General features: G+C 37.4%; 1 protein-coding gene across 7 annotated transcripts in view; it reads right to left on the reverse strand.

Moving 5' to 3' along the window:
• RNF180 (ring finger protein 180) overlaps window positions 1-18,956 on the reverse strand; it is a 271,039-nt gene that overhangs the window by 219,325 nt on the left and 32,758 nt on the right. For 3 of the 7 annotated variants that reach the window (XM_070519601.1, XM_070519606.1, XM_070519600.1), the window contains exon 3: window positions 8,464-8,525. The exons of 3 other annotated variants lie outside the window; for them this stretch is intronic. The gene's annotated coding sequence lies outside the window, so the exon portion shown is untranslated. Of the gene's footprint in view, window positions 1-8,463; window positions 8,801-18,956 lie in introns of all 7 variants that reach the window. One more of the 7 variants, XM_014848516.3, reaches the window with a different exon arrangement.

Here is an 18,956-nt window from a genome sequence, read left to right on the forward strand (position 1 = left end):
GCACAAAATCTTCCTTCTAAGTAGACCTTTATGATTGTTCTAACATTACAAACAGAAATATTTATATGCAGAAAAAAATATTTTGAGGCTCATGCGTATGACTTTAACATACCTGTGAATTTCTGTGATGAGGCACTTTTCAGATACCTCGTTGCTTCAATACCTCAAGTATATATAATACATTATAAAATTTTTTCATCAGAAAGTTTTGATGTTTAAAACTTTGGTACCCTGGCCATTTTATTCTCTAACTTACAGCATAAACTTTGGGCAAGTCATATAAATTCTTTGGGTCTTATTTAACTCATATGTCAACATCCTTTTAGTACATGCAAATATCTATATCATGTATATTTTTTTATTGAGAGGATTAACAAGTTTCAATGCCTTCTCAAAGAAGTATGTCATACAAAAAGGAAAAAAACGTTTAAAAATCACCGAAGTAGCTAATCTTTAAGCACTTGTAATAAATGCTATTGGTGCCTGCCCAGATCCCCTTTACCGGCCAGTTCACTCAGCTCTCAGCTGTTGTCAGCATCAGAGATACCCTCTTCCCTAAAGGAAAACCCTTAGGGAAATGGGAGCCACCTTGCCTGGGAGGCTATACACACCACACCCCAAATCCCCAACCAGGGAAGAGCAGATGCTAACCAATGACTCACTGGCAAGTTACTACAAAGTCCAGTCCCTCACCTCAACGTGGGGTCAATTCAGTGGCGCAATTTGAGCTCCAGAACTTCCCCGTAGGATCAAATTGAAGTGAGTCTCTAGCAGAGAACACATTCTTGAGTAGATTCCCACCCCTCTGCCCCCACCTCACCCTCTTTCCCTCTCCCTTCCTCTCCTCAGAGCACTTGCCAAAAATCACTTGAACAGGAATCCCTGTCTCAGGCTCTGCTTCCAGGGTAATGGAATAAGACAGGCATTTTGAGTCCTAACATTTTATAAATCTAGAAAGTGGTTTTAGGATACAGACTCTAAGGATGTGTTTCTGTCCTTAGATCATTCATTCTGGATTATTCTGGAGCTAGATAACAAGGAGGATGCTATTGCTGATGATAAGTAGAGTTTGATAGTCCCTGGCATGCTACAGTTGAATAATTGCTAAGACCTTATTTAGTTCACCATGGTGACCTGGGATGGGATAGGGGAAAAGCCATCTACTACCTGGTGTAATGTCTAGTGGGGTTGAGCAATGTGGGAAAATAACTGTAAGGACTGACATTGGGTGGCTCTTGCTTAGTGCCGTTAATTGAAGAGAGATGACAAAGCTCATCTCTATTAATGAACAATACACAGCACAGAGTGAGGATCAGAGGCCTTTTTGGCAGCATTTAAAGGGAACCTTATCTTCTGCAGCCAGAGAACATGTCATACTGAAGGCAAGGCTCAGGACTAAAACCTCTGAGGACCTTGAACTCCTGGATTCCCTTGAATGCTCTGCACTTGTAGAACCGGCCTGCTCCCCTTGTTGGAAGATAAAGACTCACTTTCTTGAAGACTATGCAGAAACTTCAAGTGAGGTGGATGCCTTACAGAACAATCCCCACCCTCCTCAGAATATGCCCTCTCTCCCATACTGGTCACGAGAAAATCAAATGTTAGCATATCCTGACTGGGAAAATGCTGGGTAAGGTAAACAGAGGGGAGGAATTATGTGCTAAAATTGCTGCAGCTCCTCGCCAACATATTTCAACCAAAACCAGAGAGTATGCCTGAGAATGAATCCTGAGGATGCTGAATCAAGAGGGGAGGAATACAAGGCTGAATATGGGATGATATGATTATATGGGAGCACTCTCCTGTGATACAGGATTTAAACCTTTGTCAATAGTGCTGAGTGATGGTTCTAATACATTTCTGGAATGACTCTTGGACATTTTCAAAGACTGATGGCCTGCATTAAATGATATAGAGATGCCAGAGCTGCTGTGGCAAACTGTAGAGGAAGGGGCCAAAAGACTTATAGAAGTGGAAATGCTTGAATGGTTCTAATATTTTAAAAAATCAAAAAGCTAGCAACTCACCATTTCCTTTGGGAGGGCCCACATCAGAGGCAGTATCAAAAGCTGTTTGTGTAACTTGGGATAGACAGCAGTATACATACATGGTCTTGTCTCAGGGCTATGTTAATTCTCCTGCTTTCCATCGTAATATAGTCCGAAGGACCTTAACCATCTGATCATCTCACTGAATTTCGAATTACTCCACTGTATTGATGATATGTTAATTGGACCTGATAAACATGAGACAAGTACCCTGGAAAGCATGGTAAGACACGTGTGTGTCAGAGAGTGGGAGATAAACTATACAAAATTCAGGGGCCTCCTATATCCATGACGTTTTTAGGGGTCTCTCACCTTCTGATTCAGGATAAAGTAAAGGAATGGCTTCTTGAAGGTGCAGCTGAGGTACCAGCTTGGGAATGACACCACGTCAGGATGATACACTGTCCTTAGAATGTAGTTTATATCTTCAATCAGTGGTGTCACCAATGGGTAGAATGCATGGGTCCAGAGACTGAAGTGTTAAAGTGGGAGTCACTGCCAGTGACTCACTTGGGGTATTAACTTTAGGCTTTATGGGTTTTTAGTGGCCCTAGTTCATAGGGGGCACTGTAAGAATTTTACCAAACTTAAACTTATGGCTTCTGTTGCATTGGGATCCCTATGACAGTTGACAACCAAAGTAAGAATGAACTAGCTACACCAGTAAAGGTGATTGACCCTAACATAGTGAGGAGGTAGAAATGCTGTTCCATAATGAGAACAGGATGAAGTATGCTAGCATTCAGGTGATTTACTGGGGCTGCTTTTTTGGGAGGCAGGGAAGGAAGATTGGCCCTGAGCTAACATCTGGCCAATCTTCCCCTATTTTATGTGGGATGCTGCCAAAGCATGGCTTGACAAGCACTGCTAGGTCAGTGCTTGGGATCTGAACCTGCAAAAACCTGCGAACCCCAGGCCACCAAAGTGGAGTATGCAAACTTAACCACTACACCACCAGGCCAGTACTTTACAAAAGAGTGAAGGCTTCTTTTGTTTTTTTAAAGATTGGCACCTGAGCTAACATCTGTTGCCAATCTTTTTTTTTTCTCCCTTCTTCTCCCCAAAGCTCCCCAGTACCTAGTTGTATATTCTAGCTGTAGGTACTTCTGGTTCTGCTATGTGGGATGCTGCCACTGCATGGCTTGATGAGTGGTGTGAGGTCCGCACCCAGGATCCAAACTGATGAAACCCTGGGCCGCCAAAGTGGAGCACGCAGACTCAACCACTCGGCCACAGGGCCAGCCCCAGTAAAGGCTTCTTTTGACATACCTGTGCCCAGTTGTAATTGTAAATGAGCAATACAGCAATCGTGGCTTGACAACTGCATGGAAACCAGGAGCTTAGCTGCCTCAGAAATGAGGGTCTGGGCCAACCTTCTAAGCAAGCCGTCTAGGCCAGCAGAAGTGCTAACTGAAAGGATGGGGATTCTAGAATGATAGTGGAGGAGGCAGATGCTATGAGTTTTGGCCTCAAGACCAAAGAACAGCTGGGACTGTATTTCATTCAAGAATCCTCTTTTTGTAAGGTTTTCCAGAAATCGTGTCCAGTCAGAATTCTGGAGAAGCTGTGCTTGGATGAAGTAAACAATGTGAAAAGCAAGTAAATCTGAGTTGAGCAGTGGGTTTGACTGTGTGTGATGTCAGTGCTCAACCCAATTCCCTTTAAAGGCCGATACATCCTCCATTCACCTGCTGTGAGTTAGCTGGTAACAGCTGCCCCTTCCATAGATAATTTTAGCTAAAAAGGAGTCAGCTACCATGGAGGCCATGCATTGACCCCCCAGCTTCAGCCAATGATTGACTAGCCTGACAGTACAAAAGGGCCACCCTTACCATAAGGTGGGAACAACACTGTAGTGCAGTTTGGGCTCCAGACCATCCTGTAGCATCAGGGTAAAGCTAGTCTCCAGTGGAGACCACGTCCTTGTTTAGTATTTTCGCCTGCCCTATTCTGCTTCTCTCACACATCTTTTTCTGAGATCACTCCCTGAATAAATCAATTGAATAGAAATCCCTGTCTCAGGCCCTGCTCCCAGGGCAATTCTATGAGTCTATGATTATAACGTGTGGAGGAAAGGTAGAGTTAGGACTAGGTTTCGGGTAGCCGAAGGGCAGGGAAGGCATTGGAAATGGGGGCAGCAATTTCCTGAGAACAGTGGTGTTTGGCAGATAGCTTGATCAGAGTCTGGTACACCAGCCATTTGAGAGGAATGGTGAGTGTAATAAGCTGAAAAATTGTTTGAAAATTAAATACTATTGATTGAGCAGCTTCTGTATGCTGAAATACAGAGGAAGAGTGGACGGGTGATGATTGGTGGTCACAGTCTAGATCATTGCATCTCAAACTTTAATGGTAAACGAGTTACTCAGGGATTTTACAAAGAAAAATGCAGATTCTAATTTTGCATTTCTAAAGTTCCCAGGTGACACCTTTACTGCTGATGCACAGACTATGGTTTGAGTAGTAAGGCTATAAATCAGGGTGGTGCAATAAAATATAAAGAAAGACATATGTATAATTTAAAATTTTTCTAGCAGCCACATTAAAGAAAGTAAGGAAGAAAATAAGTGAAGTTAATTTTATAATATATTTCAATTGACCCAATATATCCAAAATACTATCATTTCAACATACAAGCAATAGACAAATTAACGAGAAATTTTGTTTTTTGTACTGTCTTCAAAATCTAGTGTATATTTTATACACTATTATATCGCAATTCGGATGCTAAATTTTCATCGGAAATATATACACATATTTGTATTTCATAACATTTACAATGGAAAGATTCATGCACTCAAGTTATTCTAAACATGCTTAACAGTTTCCCAGTAACTGAACCAAGTGTGAGTTTTTAAATGTAAATTAATTAAAATTGAATAAAATTTAAAATTCAGTTGTTCAGTTGCACTATCCACATTTCAAATGCTCAAGAGCCACATGTGGCCAGAGGCTACTGTATTAAACAGAGTAGCTCTAAGTCATGTGAGAAAGAAGAATGCTGAGTGGAACAGGAGGAAAAAGGAACTTGGGAAGTGGCTTGAAGAGATTGAAAACAGAGGGTTGAAAAGACTATGGTAACTTTTTCCAAAAAAAATCTAAGTAATGACGATTTCTTAGTAAGAGACAGAGTCCGAGTGAATAATGGAAAAAGCCCCTGTCTTTTTCTGTCCATTTGTGGCTAGAATTATTTTAACTTGTTTTGATAATTCGAAGTCACCAATATCTGGTTTTTCTTCTGTAGCAACCAGGACCTAAGCACTTGCCATCTTTGTTTTTACTTAAAGTATTAGATGTAGAACATCTCAATGATTAAAAGAAACATGACCCTCAGGGAAGAGGTTCCACATTGTTGGGACCTGGATAATTCCCCACCAGTGTTCTTAGAGGTAGGTACATTTTGACTCCAGACTCTGGCTACAAAGGATAAGAAGGCTTGTTGTTTGAGAGTCGTACCTCCCTGTGGCCACTACCAATAGGTTTGCCTGACTTTGCTGGGATAATTTGCCTAATACTCTGGCATCTGATTAGGTTCCCATTTGTTCATTCCATTGACTCCCACCAGGGTCTCATGCTCCTGGACAAGCCTTGTCTCCCTCTATTTCTGCCCCTCTCCCTGCTTCTTGGCGAGGACAAAATCCTAACTTGCTCTCTGGCCTCACCCTCTTCAGCTCTGACTCCACAGCTGGTGAGCTTGGTCTGCCTAATCTTCCATTAATTGTCTCCTCTGAATTGCTGTCCCAAGATGGTGGCTATTTGCTGAGTTGCTGAAGCTTTGCTGCCCCCTTCTGGTTTGAATGCTCAAAAAATATTTAATGATTTCTGGAAATGTATTATAATTGCATTGCCTTTCCAAATGCTAGTGTGTAATGAAAAGCTGCATAATTTAAAAAAATTAAATTCTATTTATTGAGCAGTTTCTGTGTCCCAGAGATATTAGGCACTGGAGATGCAGCAGTAAATGAAACTGACAAAAATATGTGCCCTCATGGAACAGTCAGGGGGGGACAAACAAGAAATGTACAAACAAGTAAAATATGTGGTAAATCAAGAATTATACAAAAGTAAATAAATAAGGCTGAGAATGGAGATGGGGTGAAGGCGTCATTTAAATTTCATATAAGGCCAGGAAAGTTCTCCCTGAGACTTATAGGACATGAGGGAAGTAGCAAAAAGAACAATAAACATTGAGGCAGGAGGCTGCTTGATATATGTGCGAAACATCAAGGAGGCCAGGTGGCTGGAGCATTGAAGCAGAGTGACTGAGGGTAAGTAGTAGGACTTAGGTCAAGGGAAAGTGTGGTGGGGCAGGAGGGTGCAGATTACAGTGCCTTGTAGGCAATTTTATACATATACATATACCCACATACACACATATATACATACACACATACATTTACACATATATATTACTCTGAATCAGACTGGAAGCTAATGGAGAGTTTTGAGTAGAGGGGAGATATGACGTGACTTATTTAAATAGATCTCTCTGAGGATTATATGATGAATAGACTATAAGGGTGGCAAGGGACAAGTGGAGGGACTTGTTAGGAGGTAAGGAATAACAATGACTTAGACCAGCATGATAGAATGGAAGTAGTGAGATATGGTCAAGTTCTCGGTATATTTTGAAGGTACAGTGTTTGCTGATGGATTGAATAAGGGGTGTGAAAGAGAGGGCTCAAAGATGACTGGATGGCTGAGCAAACAGAGGATTGGTATTGCCATTTATTAAGATGGAGAAGTCTGGGGGAAGGGCAGGCTGGAAGGATGAAAGTAGACAGAATAAGAGTTGTTATTTGGAAATGGTTAGTTTGAGATGCCTGTTGAACATATACCAAACTGGAGATCAGAGGAGAAATATAGGCTAGTGATAAAATTTTTGGTGATAGATAGATTGATAGATAGATGGTATTTAGAGCCATAAGACTGGATGAGATCAAATTAAGAACATTAATTCAATATGGCAGAAGTTGTTGCTACAACTGAATTATCACTTGCAATATGAACATGGTTCTGACTTAGTGGTGCCGCTTCTTTTGAGATTTAAATGTCCATTTTGCCATGTGATTTATGATGACTTTGTTCTCCTATTACTTTTATTTATTTGAACTATTGTGAAACTATAGTTCAAAAACTTACTCTGTGGTCATCTGGCCTTCCCTGATGAGTTCATTCCACCTCTGACTTTTCTCCTTAGTTCATCACAATTAAAATATCTGCTAGCAGTAACAGGATGGTGAACACAAGTGCAGATACTGGCAGTATTATGGAGTGCCTGCCATGCCTTCCCCATTCCCACATCCTCTTGTTCAATTAGAAAATTTCTACATCTCCTTCAAGACTCAGCGTATATGTCATCCCCTCTGGGAAGCCCTTCTTGATGTCTCTGGGCAATGCTCCCTTGTCTGTATTTTCATCGTGCCGCTTTTTACCACTTGTATAGCCCCTATCGTGTAACTAATCACTAGCTTTCATATCCTTTCTGCCATGTGTAATTCCCTAGAGGGCAGGGACTGTACTTTACTCATTTTTGATGCTTAGTGATTACTGTCACATAGTAAGTACTCAATAAATATTAAATGAGTAAATAAATACCATTTATGCTAAACAAGATGATGGGCTTTTCATTTTGGCCACTTTTATGTTGAATAAATTAAAATCATATAACTTCAAAAGCCATTTAATGTCTAGGTACCTTCAAATAAAGGAGGAAAAGAGCTCTTTATTTCTCTCTGGGCAGCCTAGAGGGGAGTGTAAGTGGCTGCCTAGGTTCTTATTTCATTTGACGTTAATTCTGTCGGCCAAAGAAGATTATGTCTGAAGAGCTGTCAGACTTCGTTCTTCAGTGCTGCTCTTTTGCCAGGCTCACATCAAAGGGCTGTGTGGACGTTTATTCATGGTGAGGCTTTCTGGCTCCTCAGACTAGTTTGGAATGCAGATCCATTTGAGAGACTAACGGTGTAGTTCCCTAGTGTTGGCTGAATCTTTTCACCAAGAATTATGGCAGTGGTTTCCCTTGGTTTAACCCCATGGGTGTTAAGCCCAGAAATTTTGGTCCTTTATGTGTTTTGTTCTAATCCAGTTTAAGTTTTGTTCTGATTATCTATTTATTTTGCAAGTCTTTATCTAGCTGTTAAATAATGCAGGAAAGTGGCTTTAAAGCCTCCTATTCCAAAAAGTTTATATTGAAAATAGCAGCCAGTCAAACTTGTACCTAGGCAAACAATCAAACCAATATCTACTGAATACCCTCTGCATGCCAGGAATTATTTTGGGTGGTAGAGACACAGTAGTGAATACAATAAAGCTCCCTGCTCTCATGGTGCGTACTTTCTATTGGCTAGATGATAGATAATAACAAATAAACAAATACACCTCTTCACTTCATAGAATATCAGTATTGAATCCTTACCTGGGCTCCCAATCTTATGGCTTCTGGCTGGGTCCTGGAAGCATTGGCTGGTGATCAGAGGGCTGGAGGAAAAACAGGTTGAGATATTTACCCTCCATAACTAGCAGCATGGTTTTGGCAGTCCAGCACTACTCCACAGTCACAGCTCCTGTCAGTTGGCAAATCTTCTGTGGGTCCAGCTTTTGCCACTTTGGTAACACTGATCACTCCTTTGCCCCTTTAGGCCTAAGGGTGGCAACAGCTTTGTGCTGTAATAATCACACTGCACACACCTCTATAAGTAGAACCTTCTTTTAAGTCTCTTCATTTAAATCCTTTTGAGTGTACCTTGTGTTTCCTGTTAAGGCCATGAAAGATACAGCAGGAATATTAAAGAATAATCATTTACATGTGTAGATACCCCTTCTGTCCATTTCTAAGGAGGAAGAATATTCTAGGCCTGTATCTAACACATTAGAGGTACTTAAATATATTTTGTTATTGATGATGAAAAGTCTCAGAAAAACCTATTCTAGGGGCTTCCCCAGAACCATTGGAAATAGGATCACACAGATCTGACCCATTCTTTGAGGTTGGTTTTACCTATAATTTGGTTTTATGAACAAAAACTATTATTACTATTCACTATATTACTTCAGGTGATACTGTAAAAACTAAACCAAAAGGTTTATACTCCAAAAGACTTGAAATCTTTTCATATTAAACAGAGAAGTAATATTCTTTGGGAAATAGAGGCTTACTGATTTAAACAATCACAGAAACATGAATATTAACTGTTAATATGAATATTAAAATATGAACAATAACTGGTTTAAACAATTCACAACAATATGAATATTATTATAACTTCCAATTGTGAAAGTGTATTTGCTATATGATTTACAGAATAGGGTAAGACTGTGTTGAATTTATACTTTTCAAGCATGTTAAACTCTGGTTCATTTCTATCGCTATCGAGAATCATGTGCTCTGATGTCCCAGAACTTAAAAGTAATCTGACACAACATTCTAAATAATAAAACTTGAATTTCTATCACAAAATCTCCAATAAATGGCTTTGTAGGTTTTGCCAGAATGTTTTCAGTTTGAGAAATCTCATCATACTACCTCCTAGGGTAATCTATTGCATTTATGACATCCCTAAGTATTGGAAATCAACTTCTGGAATTTCCTTTATTGATCAGTAGTTCTGCTTTCTCACACTAGTGCAAATTACTCAAGGCTGGAGTTAAAAAAAAAATCCACCTGAAAGGATTAGAGGTAACAGTCCCTGGCACTCCTGCAAGGCCAGGAATAGTTCCTGTTCCCACCAGCCAGACTGGAAAACCTCCAGATATGGAAGACAATGGGTAGAGAACACAGAGGAGTTTTGCTTCAGTGATGGAGAATAATGAGTCCTAAACTAAATAGTGCTCCATCTGACCTAATAAATCTTGAAGTAAGACCTGAAGGGAGAAAATTGTTTCCAAGAACTTAACTGAATCCCAGGGGGAAAAAAACCTTCAAGAATATTTATAAAAGTACAAAAATATCCAGCACCTGACAAAGTAAAATTCATAACGTTTGGCATCATATCAAAGTTATCTGGCATGTAAAGAAGCAGGAAAATACAACCATAATGAGGAGCTAAATCAATCAACTGGAACTGACAATGATATTAGAATTAGCAAACAAGGACACTAAAATGGTTATGATAACTGTAGTCCTTAATGCTTGAAAAATTAAATAGAAACATGAAAGATGTAAGAAACCCAAATCTAAATTCTAGAGTGTACTAGATGCAATTATAGTAGAGTATACATTGCAGGAAGAAAAAATTAGAGAAGTTCAAGAAATATTAATAGAATATATAGAAAATGAAACACAGAAGGCAATTTAGAAAAAAACATAAACACAGCATCCTTGAGCTGTGGGACAACTTTATGCAGCCTAATATAATGTGACTGGGGAAAATATTTGAAGAAATAACAGCTAAAATGTTTCTAAATTTAATGAAAACTATAAAACCACAGATATAAGAAGGTCAATGGGGGCCGACCCCATGGCTGAGTGGTTAAGTTCGTGCTCTCTGCTTTGGTGGCCTGGGGTTTCACCAGTTTGGATCCTGGGCACGGACATGGCACTGCTCATCAGGCCAAGCTGAGGCAGCATCCAACCTGCCACAACTAGAAGGACCCACAACTGAAATATGCAACTATATACTGGGGGGATTTGGGGAGAAAAAGCAGGGAAAAAAAAGGAAGACTAGCAACAGTTGTTAGCTCAGGTGCCAATCTTAAAAAAAAAAAAAAGAAGGTCAATGAATCTCAAGCACAAGAAATGTGAAGAAAACTGCATCAAGATACATCATGATCAAATTGCTTAGAGCCAATAATCAAGAGAAAAATTTAAAAGCAGCTGGAAAAAAGCTATCAAAGGAGATAAAATGGAATCATGAAAATAGTCAATAATACAAAAGAAGGGAAAAAATAGGGAAAGGAAAATAAAGAACAGATAGGACAAAGAGAAAACAAATAGCAAGATAAATTTAAACCTAACCATATCAATAATAACAGTAAATAAAAATATTTTAAACACTCCAATCAAAAAGCAGATATTGCCAGACCGTAGTCACATATACACTGACTACAAGAAACACACTTCCATGTAAGGACACAAATAGATTAAAAAGTAAGAGGATGGAAAAAGATATACCATACAAAAAACTAATTAAAAGTGAGCTGGCCTTTCTACAGTATTTTAAGGAAAAGCATATTGCAGAGCAAAGAATATTACCAGGGATAACAAAGATAATTTTATAATGATTAAGGGATCAAGAGCACCTAACAATTGGAAACATTTATGCATCTAATAATACAGTTTCAAAATAATGTGGCAAAAACTGATAGAATTGTTATGACAAATAGACAAATGCACAATGGTAGACATTTCTATACCTCTCTTCATAAATGATAGGACAATTAGACAGAGAGTGAGTCTATAAAAGACTATTAATCAACTTAACCTAATTGACATTAATAGAGCATTCCATCCACAACAGGAAAATACATTTTCTTTTCAAGTGCACGAAGAAAAGTTATTACAATAAACATTACTCTGATTCATAAAATACGTCTCAAAATTGAAAAGGATTCAAGTCATACAAATTATGTTTCCTGTCCAAAATGGGATTAAATTAGAAATCCAAAAGAAAGTATTTTGAACCGAATGAAAATGAAAACATAACATATCAGATTTTGTGGGATGCTACTAAAACCCTGTTAGGAGGAAGTTTATAGCACTAAACATCCATATTAGCAAAGAAGAAAGGTCTCAAATCAATAACTTCAGTTACCACCTTAAGAAAGTATAATTAACCCATTATGCTGGCTGCTATAAAGAAAAACAAAACAGAAAATAACATGTTGATGAGAATGTGGAGAAACTGGAACCTTTGTGCGCTGTTGGTAGAATTGTAAAATGGTGCAACCCCTATGGAAAATAGTAAAGAACTTCCTCAAAAATTAAAAATAGAACTACCGTATGATCCAGCAATCCCACTTCTGGGTATACAGGCAAGAGAATTGAAAACAGAGTCTTGAACAGATATTTGCATACCCATATTCAAAGCAGTGCTGTTCACAATAGCCAAGGGGTAGAAGCAACCCAAATGTCCACTGATGGATGAATGGACAAACAAAATGTGGTATGTACATATAATGGAATATTATTCTTTCTTAAAAAGGAAGGAAATCCTGTCATATGCTACAATATGTATGAACATTCAGGACATTATGCTAAATGAAATAAGCCAGTAACAAAAAGACAAATTTGTGTGATTCTACTTATATGAAGTATCTAAATCGTCAAATTCATAGAAACAGAAAGTAGAATGGTGTTTACCAAGGGCTGAGGAGAGGGGTAAAAGGGGAAATGTTGTTTAATGGATATAGGATTTCAGTTTGCTAAATGAAAATATTCTGGAGATCTGTTTCACAACAATGTGAATATACTTAACACTACTGAACTATACACTTAAAAAAACCCACTAAACTGAATACAATGTGGGATCTTGAAATAGATACTGGAACAGAGAAAGAACCAGAAAATGAAGAAAATGGTGGAAAAATGAGAACATTTGAATAAGGCTTTTAGTTTAGTTAATAGTATTGTACTAATGTTACTTTCCTGGTTTTGGTCATTGTATTATGGTTATAAAAGGTGTTAACATTAGGGGAAGCTGGGTAAAAGGTATATAGGAACCCTCTATACTATTTTTGCAACTTTGTTTAAAATTACTTCAAAATAAAATGTTTAAAAAATTTAAAAAGAGAAAGTATAAGAGTAAATTATTTCAAATCAAGCCAAACAAAGGAAATAACAAAGATCAGAGCATAAATCAACGAAATAGCAAAACAGTATAGAAAAAATCAGTGAAACCAAAAGCTGGTTCCTTGAGGAAAACAAAATTGATAAACTTCTAGCCAGACTGATCAGGCAAAACAAGAGAGAAGACAGGATTTACTAACATCAGGAGTGAGAGAAATGATATCACTACAGATTCTACAGATTTTTAAAGGATTATAAGGGAATAATGAATAACTTTATGCTAAAAGTATTAGAAAGGAATATTATGAATAACTTTATGCTAATAAATTTGACAACATGGGTGAAACAGACAAATTCCTTGAAAGACATAAAGTACCAAAGCTCACACAAGAAAAAACAGATAGTGTAGCCAGCCTGGTTGTGTAGTGGTTAAGTTCGTGTGCTCCACTTTGGCAGCCCAGGGTTTGCAGGTTCAGATTCCCGGCACAGACCTACACACTGTTCATCAGGCCACGCTGTGGCGGCATCCCACATACAAAAGTAGAGGAAGATTGGCACGGATGTTAGCTCAGGGGCAATCTTCCTCAAGCAAAATGAAGAAGATTGGTAACATATGTTAGCTCAGGGCCAATTTTCCTCACCAAAAGTCCCCAAAACAAAACAAAGAAAATTGATAGCCTGAATAACCCTATATTTATTAAAGGAATTGAATTTGTAGGTTAAAACGTTGCAACAAAGAACTCCAGGTCTAGATGTCTTCCCCGGTGAATTCTACTAAATATTTATGGAAGAAATGCTGTACAAACTTCAAAAACATCGAAGAGAAGGCAACACATTCTAATTCATTCTATGAGGTCAGCATTATCTCGATACCAATATCAGACAAGAAAATAAATCCACAGACTAATATCCCTCATGAACACAGGTGAAAAAACTCTAAATGAAATTTTAGCAATTCGAATTCAACAATATATAAATCCCAAGTCAGATTTATTTCAGGAATGCAAGTTGGCTTTAACATTTTAAAGTCAATGTAATTCACCATATTAACAGACTAAAAAGAAAAAAATCATTAGATCATTTCAATAGACAAAGAAAAGACATTTGACAAAATTCAATATCCATTCTTGATAAAAATTCTTAGCAAATTAGGAAGAGGAGGGGACTTTCTCAACATAAAGGGCATCTATGGAAAATACACACTCATTTCATCAATTCATTAATGGTAAATTACTGAATGTTTTCTCCCTGAGACCAGGAAGGAGACAAAGATGTCCACTCTCACTGCTTTTAGTCAACATTATATTGGAGGTTCCAGCCAATATAAGGCAAGAAAAAGACATGGAAAGAAGTAAAACTCTTGATTCACAGACAATATGATCATCTATCTAGAAAACCTGAGGTAGTCTACAAAAAATCTATCAGAATTAATAAGTGTGTTTGGCAAAATTATAGGATACAAGATCAATGTGCAAAAAACTATCACATTTATATACACTAGCAAGCAAAAATTGAAAATTGAAATTTAAAAAACCAATACCATTATAATAGCTTCAAAATATATGAAATACTTAGGTACAACTCTGATAAGAGATATCGAAGATGTGTACACTGAAGTTTACACATCATTGCTGAGAGAAATTTAAGAAGATTTGAACACATGGAGAATTATACTGTGTTCATGGGACAGAATACTCAAAGTTTTTAATATGCCATTACTCCTCAAATTGGTCTATAGTTTTAATGCAATCTAAAATTTGTTTTTATAAATTTATGATCTGATTCTAAAATCTATATGGAAATGCAAAGGTCCTAGGTAGCCAAAACAACATTGAAAAAGATGAGTAAGTTTGAGGATTAATACTACCTGATTTCAAGATTAGTTATAAAGTTACAGTAATCAAGACAGTATGATATTGCCACAAAGAGAAATAGATCAATGTAGCAGAATAGGGAGTCAAGAATAAACCCACACAAGAATGGACAACTAATTTTCAGCACAGGTGCAAAGGCAATTCAATGGAGAAAGCATTATCTTTTCAACAAATATTACTAGAAGAATTGGATAGCCATATGTAAAAAATGAGCTTTGATTCCTACCTTGCATCATATGAGTACATAGCCTAAAACTCTGAAACTTATATAATAAAATAGGCAAAAAGCTTTCTAACCTCGGGTTAGGCAAAGTTTTCTTACATGCAACACCAAAAGTATGACAAATATAAGAATATACTGATAAATGGAGTTTCATCAAAACTAAAAACTTCTGCTCATCAAAAGGCATGTTAAGAGAATGAAAAGACAAACCACAGATTGGGAGAAAATATTTGTAAACCTTATATCTGATAAAAGTCTTGTTTCCAGAATATATAAAGAATTCTCAAAACTCAATAATAAGAAAACAAACACCCAACAAAAAAATGGAAAAAACAGTTGAACAGATGTTCAGCAAAGAAGATAGACAAACAGCAAATAAGCACGTGAAAAGATGTTCAACATTATTAGTCACTGGAGAAATGGAATTGCAACCACAGTGAGAGATACACCTACTAGAATGGTTAAAATTGAAAAGACTGACCATACCAAGTGTTGGTTAGTGTATGGAGAAGCTGGAACTCTCATACACTGTTATTTGGAATATGAAATAATATAACCACTTTGGAAAACAAGTTTTCATTTTTTACTTTCCTTAAAAGTTAGACATATGGATTGGCCCAGTGGTGTAGTGTATCAGTTCATGCAATCAGCTTTAGTGGCCCGGGATTCACAGGTTCAGATCCTGGGTGCAGACACATGCACTGCTCAGCAAGCCATGCTGTGGTGGCATCCCAAATACAAAATAGGGGAAAATTGCCACAGATCTTAGCTCAGCGACAATCTTCCTCAAGCAAAAAGAGGAAGATTGGCAACAGACATTAGCTCAGCACCGATCTTCCTCACCAAAAAAAAAAAAAGTTAAACATATATGTAGATACCGTATGATCCAGCCATTCCACTTCTAGATCAAGAGAAATGAAAACATATATCAATACGAAGACTTGAATCAAATGTTCATAGCACCTTTATTTGTAACAGCACCAAACTAAAAGCAACCTAAATGTCTATTGATGGATATATGGATAAACAAATTGTGGTATATCTGTGTACTGGACTATTCTCTGCAATAAAAAGGGATGAACTACTGATATATGTTACAACGTGAGTGAATCTCAAAATAATTTTGCTGAGCGAAAGAAGCCAGACATAGAGAGTAATAGTATATGATTGCACTTATATAAAATTCTGGGATATGCATACTAATTTTTATGACAGGAAGCATATCAGCATTTGCCAGGGAATGGAGGGGGAAGCGTTCTGGGAGAAGTAAGAAGGAAGAATCACAAAGAGGCTTGAGGAATCTTCCGCGGATGTGGGATGTGTTCATTATCTAGATTGTGGTGATGGTTTCACAGGTGCTTACGTATGTCAAAACTTATCAAATTGTACACTTTATAGATGTACAGTTTTTTGTATGCCAGTTATATCTCCACGAAGCTGTTAAAAATATCTGCAGAACTAAAGGGATGTTGTGGATCTATTTCCTAAAGTATTTGTTTCTTCTAACTTTAGAGAAATAAAAGAGTTAGCAAAGCAAGGTTCAGAATGGTTAAAGATATCTTTTTTTTTAAAAAAAGGAAAATTCACTCCATTCATTTATTTAACAAGCATTTGCTGTTATAAATGTACTCAGACACTGTAACACTGTTAACGCAAATAAAACTTTGAGGGCATTTCCAGTTAAATGCAACTGTTTATTATTTTATCCTGTCTTTGTATCATTTTTATAAACTGCTTTCAAAAGATATCATTCACTTTCACAACAGCTAGGTGGTCTGTAATAAATTTCGACAGTGTTTTGACCTGCATTTGTTTCTTCTTTTGTCTAGAGGAATGTATGGTTTCTCTTGTTAAACAGCTGGTTGATTGATCACTGCCTCCTAATACGGTTAAAGGTATGCATGGATTGCTTCAAACAATATTGTAGGTCCTACCAACCTATGTCAGTTTTGCCTTTTAATTAAGCCTTCTTAAAACCACTGCTATATCTCTTCCAATCCTACAGATCCATCAGATAGGTCCCTGATTACCCTAAGCAAGACTAACATGACCACACTCCTACCTCTATCAATTAAAGGGACAAAACTCTGATGATAATATTCACAAGAAGCCAGGACCATGGATAAATCATCCTTCTTGCCTCCTACAAGAAGAAAAGAGAAGTAAGAGGAAAGAGAAAGACTTAGAGTGGCTCATGTTGATAAGAGAATAAAATAATGGAGTCTTGCCTTTTTCCTTCCTATATACCTAAGTGCACATTCCACATAGTTTGATCAATCTCTGTTCTATTGGACAGCTGCTGTCCACAATGTAATTTTGTTCTTGAAGTTTCTGTTCTTACTTCTTGTCTTCTGGCAGAAATGGCCAGAGTAGAACACAAGTAAAATCTACTCTGGCAATTCACTTCTCAAGAGGCTCCATCCTGTTTGCGGGCTTCAGTTGAAGGCTTCTCTCTACTTCACAGTCCCTAAACAAGTTCAGTTTTCCTCATTAATTCCCTACTTTCATCTTGTTGAATTTTTTTATTTTTACTGAATAGTTTGACTCATATGATAAGTCACGGAAACACAGAACTCTAGCATTTAAAGGACCTCGGATCATCTAGTAAAGTTGTCCTAAGTTTCCCAAACTTTGGTGCATATTGGCTCCCACCTGCAAACATTCTGATTTAATTGATAGGGGTGTGATCTGCTGGTTAGAATTTTTAAAGCTCTCCAGGTGATTGCAACGTGCAGCACAGTTTGGAAACGACTGATTTAGTGCTAATCTCTGCCTTTTCTTAAGGCACATAGCTAGTAGGTGGCCAAGCCAGGACTCAAAAGAGGGTCAGTTGCTACTTGGGCCAGTGTGCTTTCCATTGTGCAATGTTGTGCTTGTTCTGAATGAAATAGCAGCAGATGACAGTAAGTGTAAAAATCAGAGCACTGTTTGAGACTTTATTAAGGTATGAAATACACTAAGTGTGTACTAAAGAATGAAGATTAGGATGAACCATTCAAAAAGAAACAGGAAGGTAATAATGAACTATTTTAATATCATAGAGCATTAATTACATTATCTGATTGCTAACAATAAAATACTAATTAAATAAGAGCAAGTCTTTAACAGTCTAATATGCAATTCTTCATATTGGATCATTAAAAGGTGGATTGGAATGATTTGTCTTTTTATAGGATGATCTATCTGTTAACATCAATTTTGTAAAGTAGAAAGAAAATTATGTCCGTTGATGCACTCAATTGAATTTTCCTCCATTCTGTTGATCAAGAAATAATTTTTTACAAATGCGTGGATGTTTGATAGGAAGGTCATCAGCAAGTAACACAAAAGCAATTTGAGATAGAACACCAAATAAAACTTAAGAAACTACAAACCGTAAAGGTATTTTAAGGCCTTTTGTCTCAGCACTACCATTAATAATTGACTATCTGACCTGATTGTTGAACATGTCAAAGAAATGAATGTACAGTTGGCCTTCATTGTCCTTTGGTCAGCAAAGTCTGTTAACATCTCCTACGGTAGTCATCAATTCCCTCAGTGTTCTCCTCTCTTTTGTTTTTATTGTTATTACTTTGATTAATAGTAGCAAGTTAGCTTTTGGAGTTTTGACTTAAAGATAAAACTTTGGCTATAAGTCAAGGCATCAAATCTACACCTACATTGCTACCCATAGTCTTTAATAAAGTTGTTTGCTTATGAAGGGATATACAATATTTATAAATATTCTGGAATTTCTACAATGGCATTAATTTCTTACATTGTTGTTGTTGTGTGCCATCAAGTCAGCTCCAACTCCTGGTGACCCTATGAATGAGTGATATCCACAATGTTATGTCCTCACAGTCCTACTCAACTTCTGTAGACTCGTGCCTGTGACTTCTTTTATAGAGTCAATCCATCCTATATTTGGTCTTCCTCTTTTCCTGCTGCCTTCTACTTTTCCCAGCATTATGGTCTTTTCCAAAGAATCCTGCCTTCTCATGATGTGCCCACAGTAGGATAGCCTCAGTTTCATCTTTTTGCCTCCAGCAATAGTTCAAGCTTAATTTGTTCTAGGACCCACTTGTTCATCTTTCCAGCAGTCTGTG

The sequence above is a fragment of the Equus asinus genome, chromosome 10 (genome assembly GCF_041296235.1).
Source record: "Equus asinus isolate D_3611 breed Donkey chromosome 10, EquAss-T2T_v2, whole genome shotgun sequence".
Taxonomy (NCBI): Eukaryota; Metazoa; Chordata; class Mammalia; order Perissodactyla; family Equidae; genus Equus; species Equus asinus.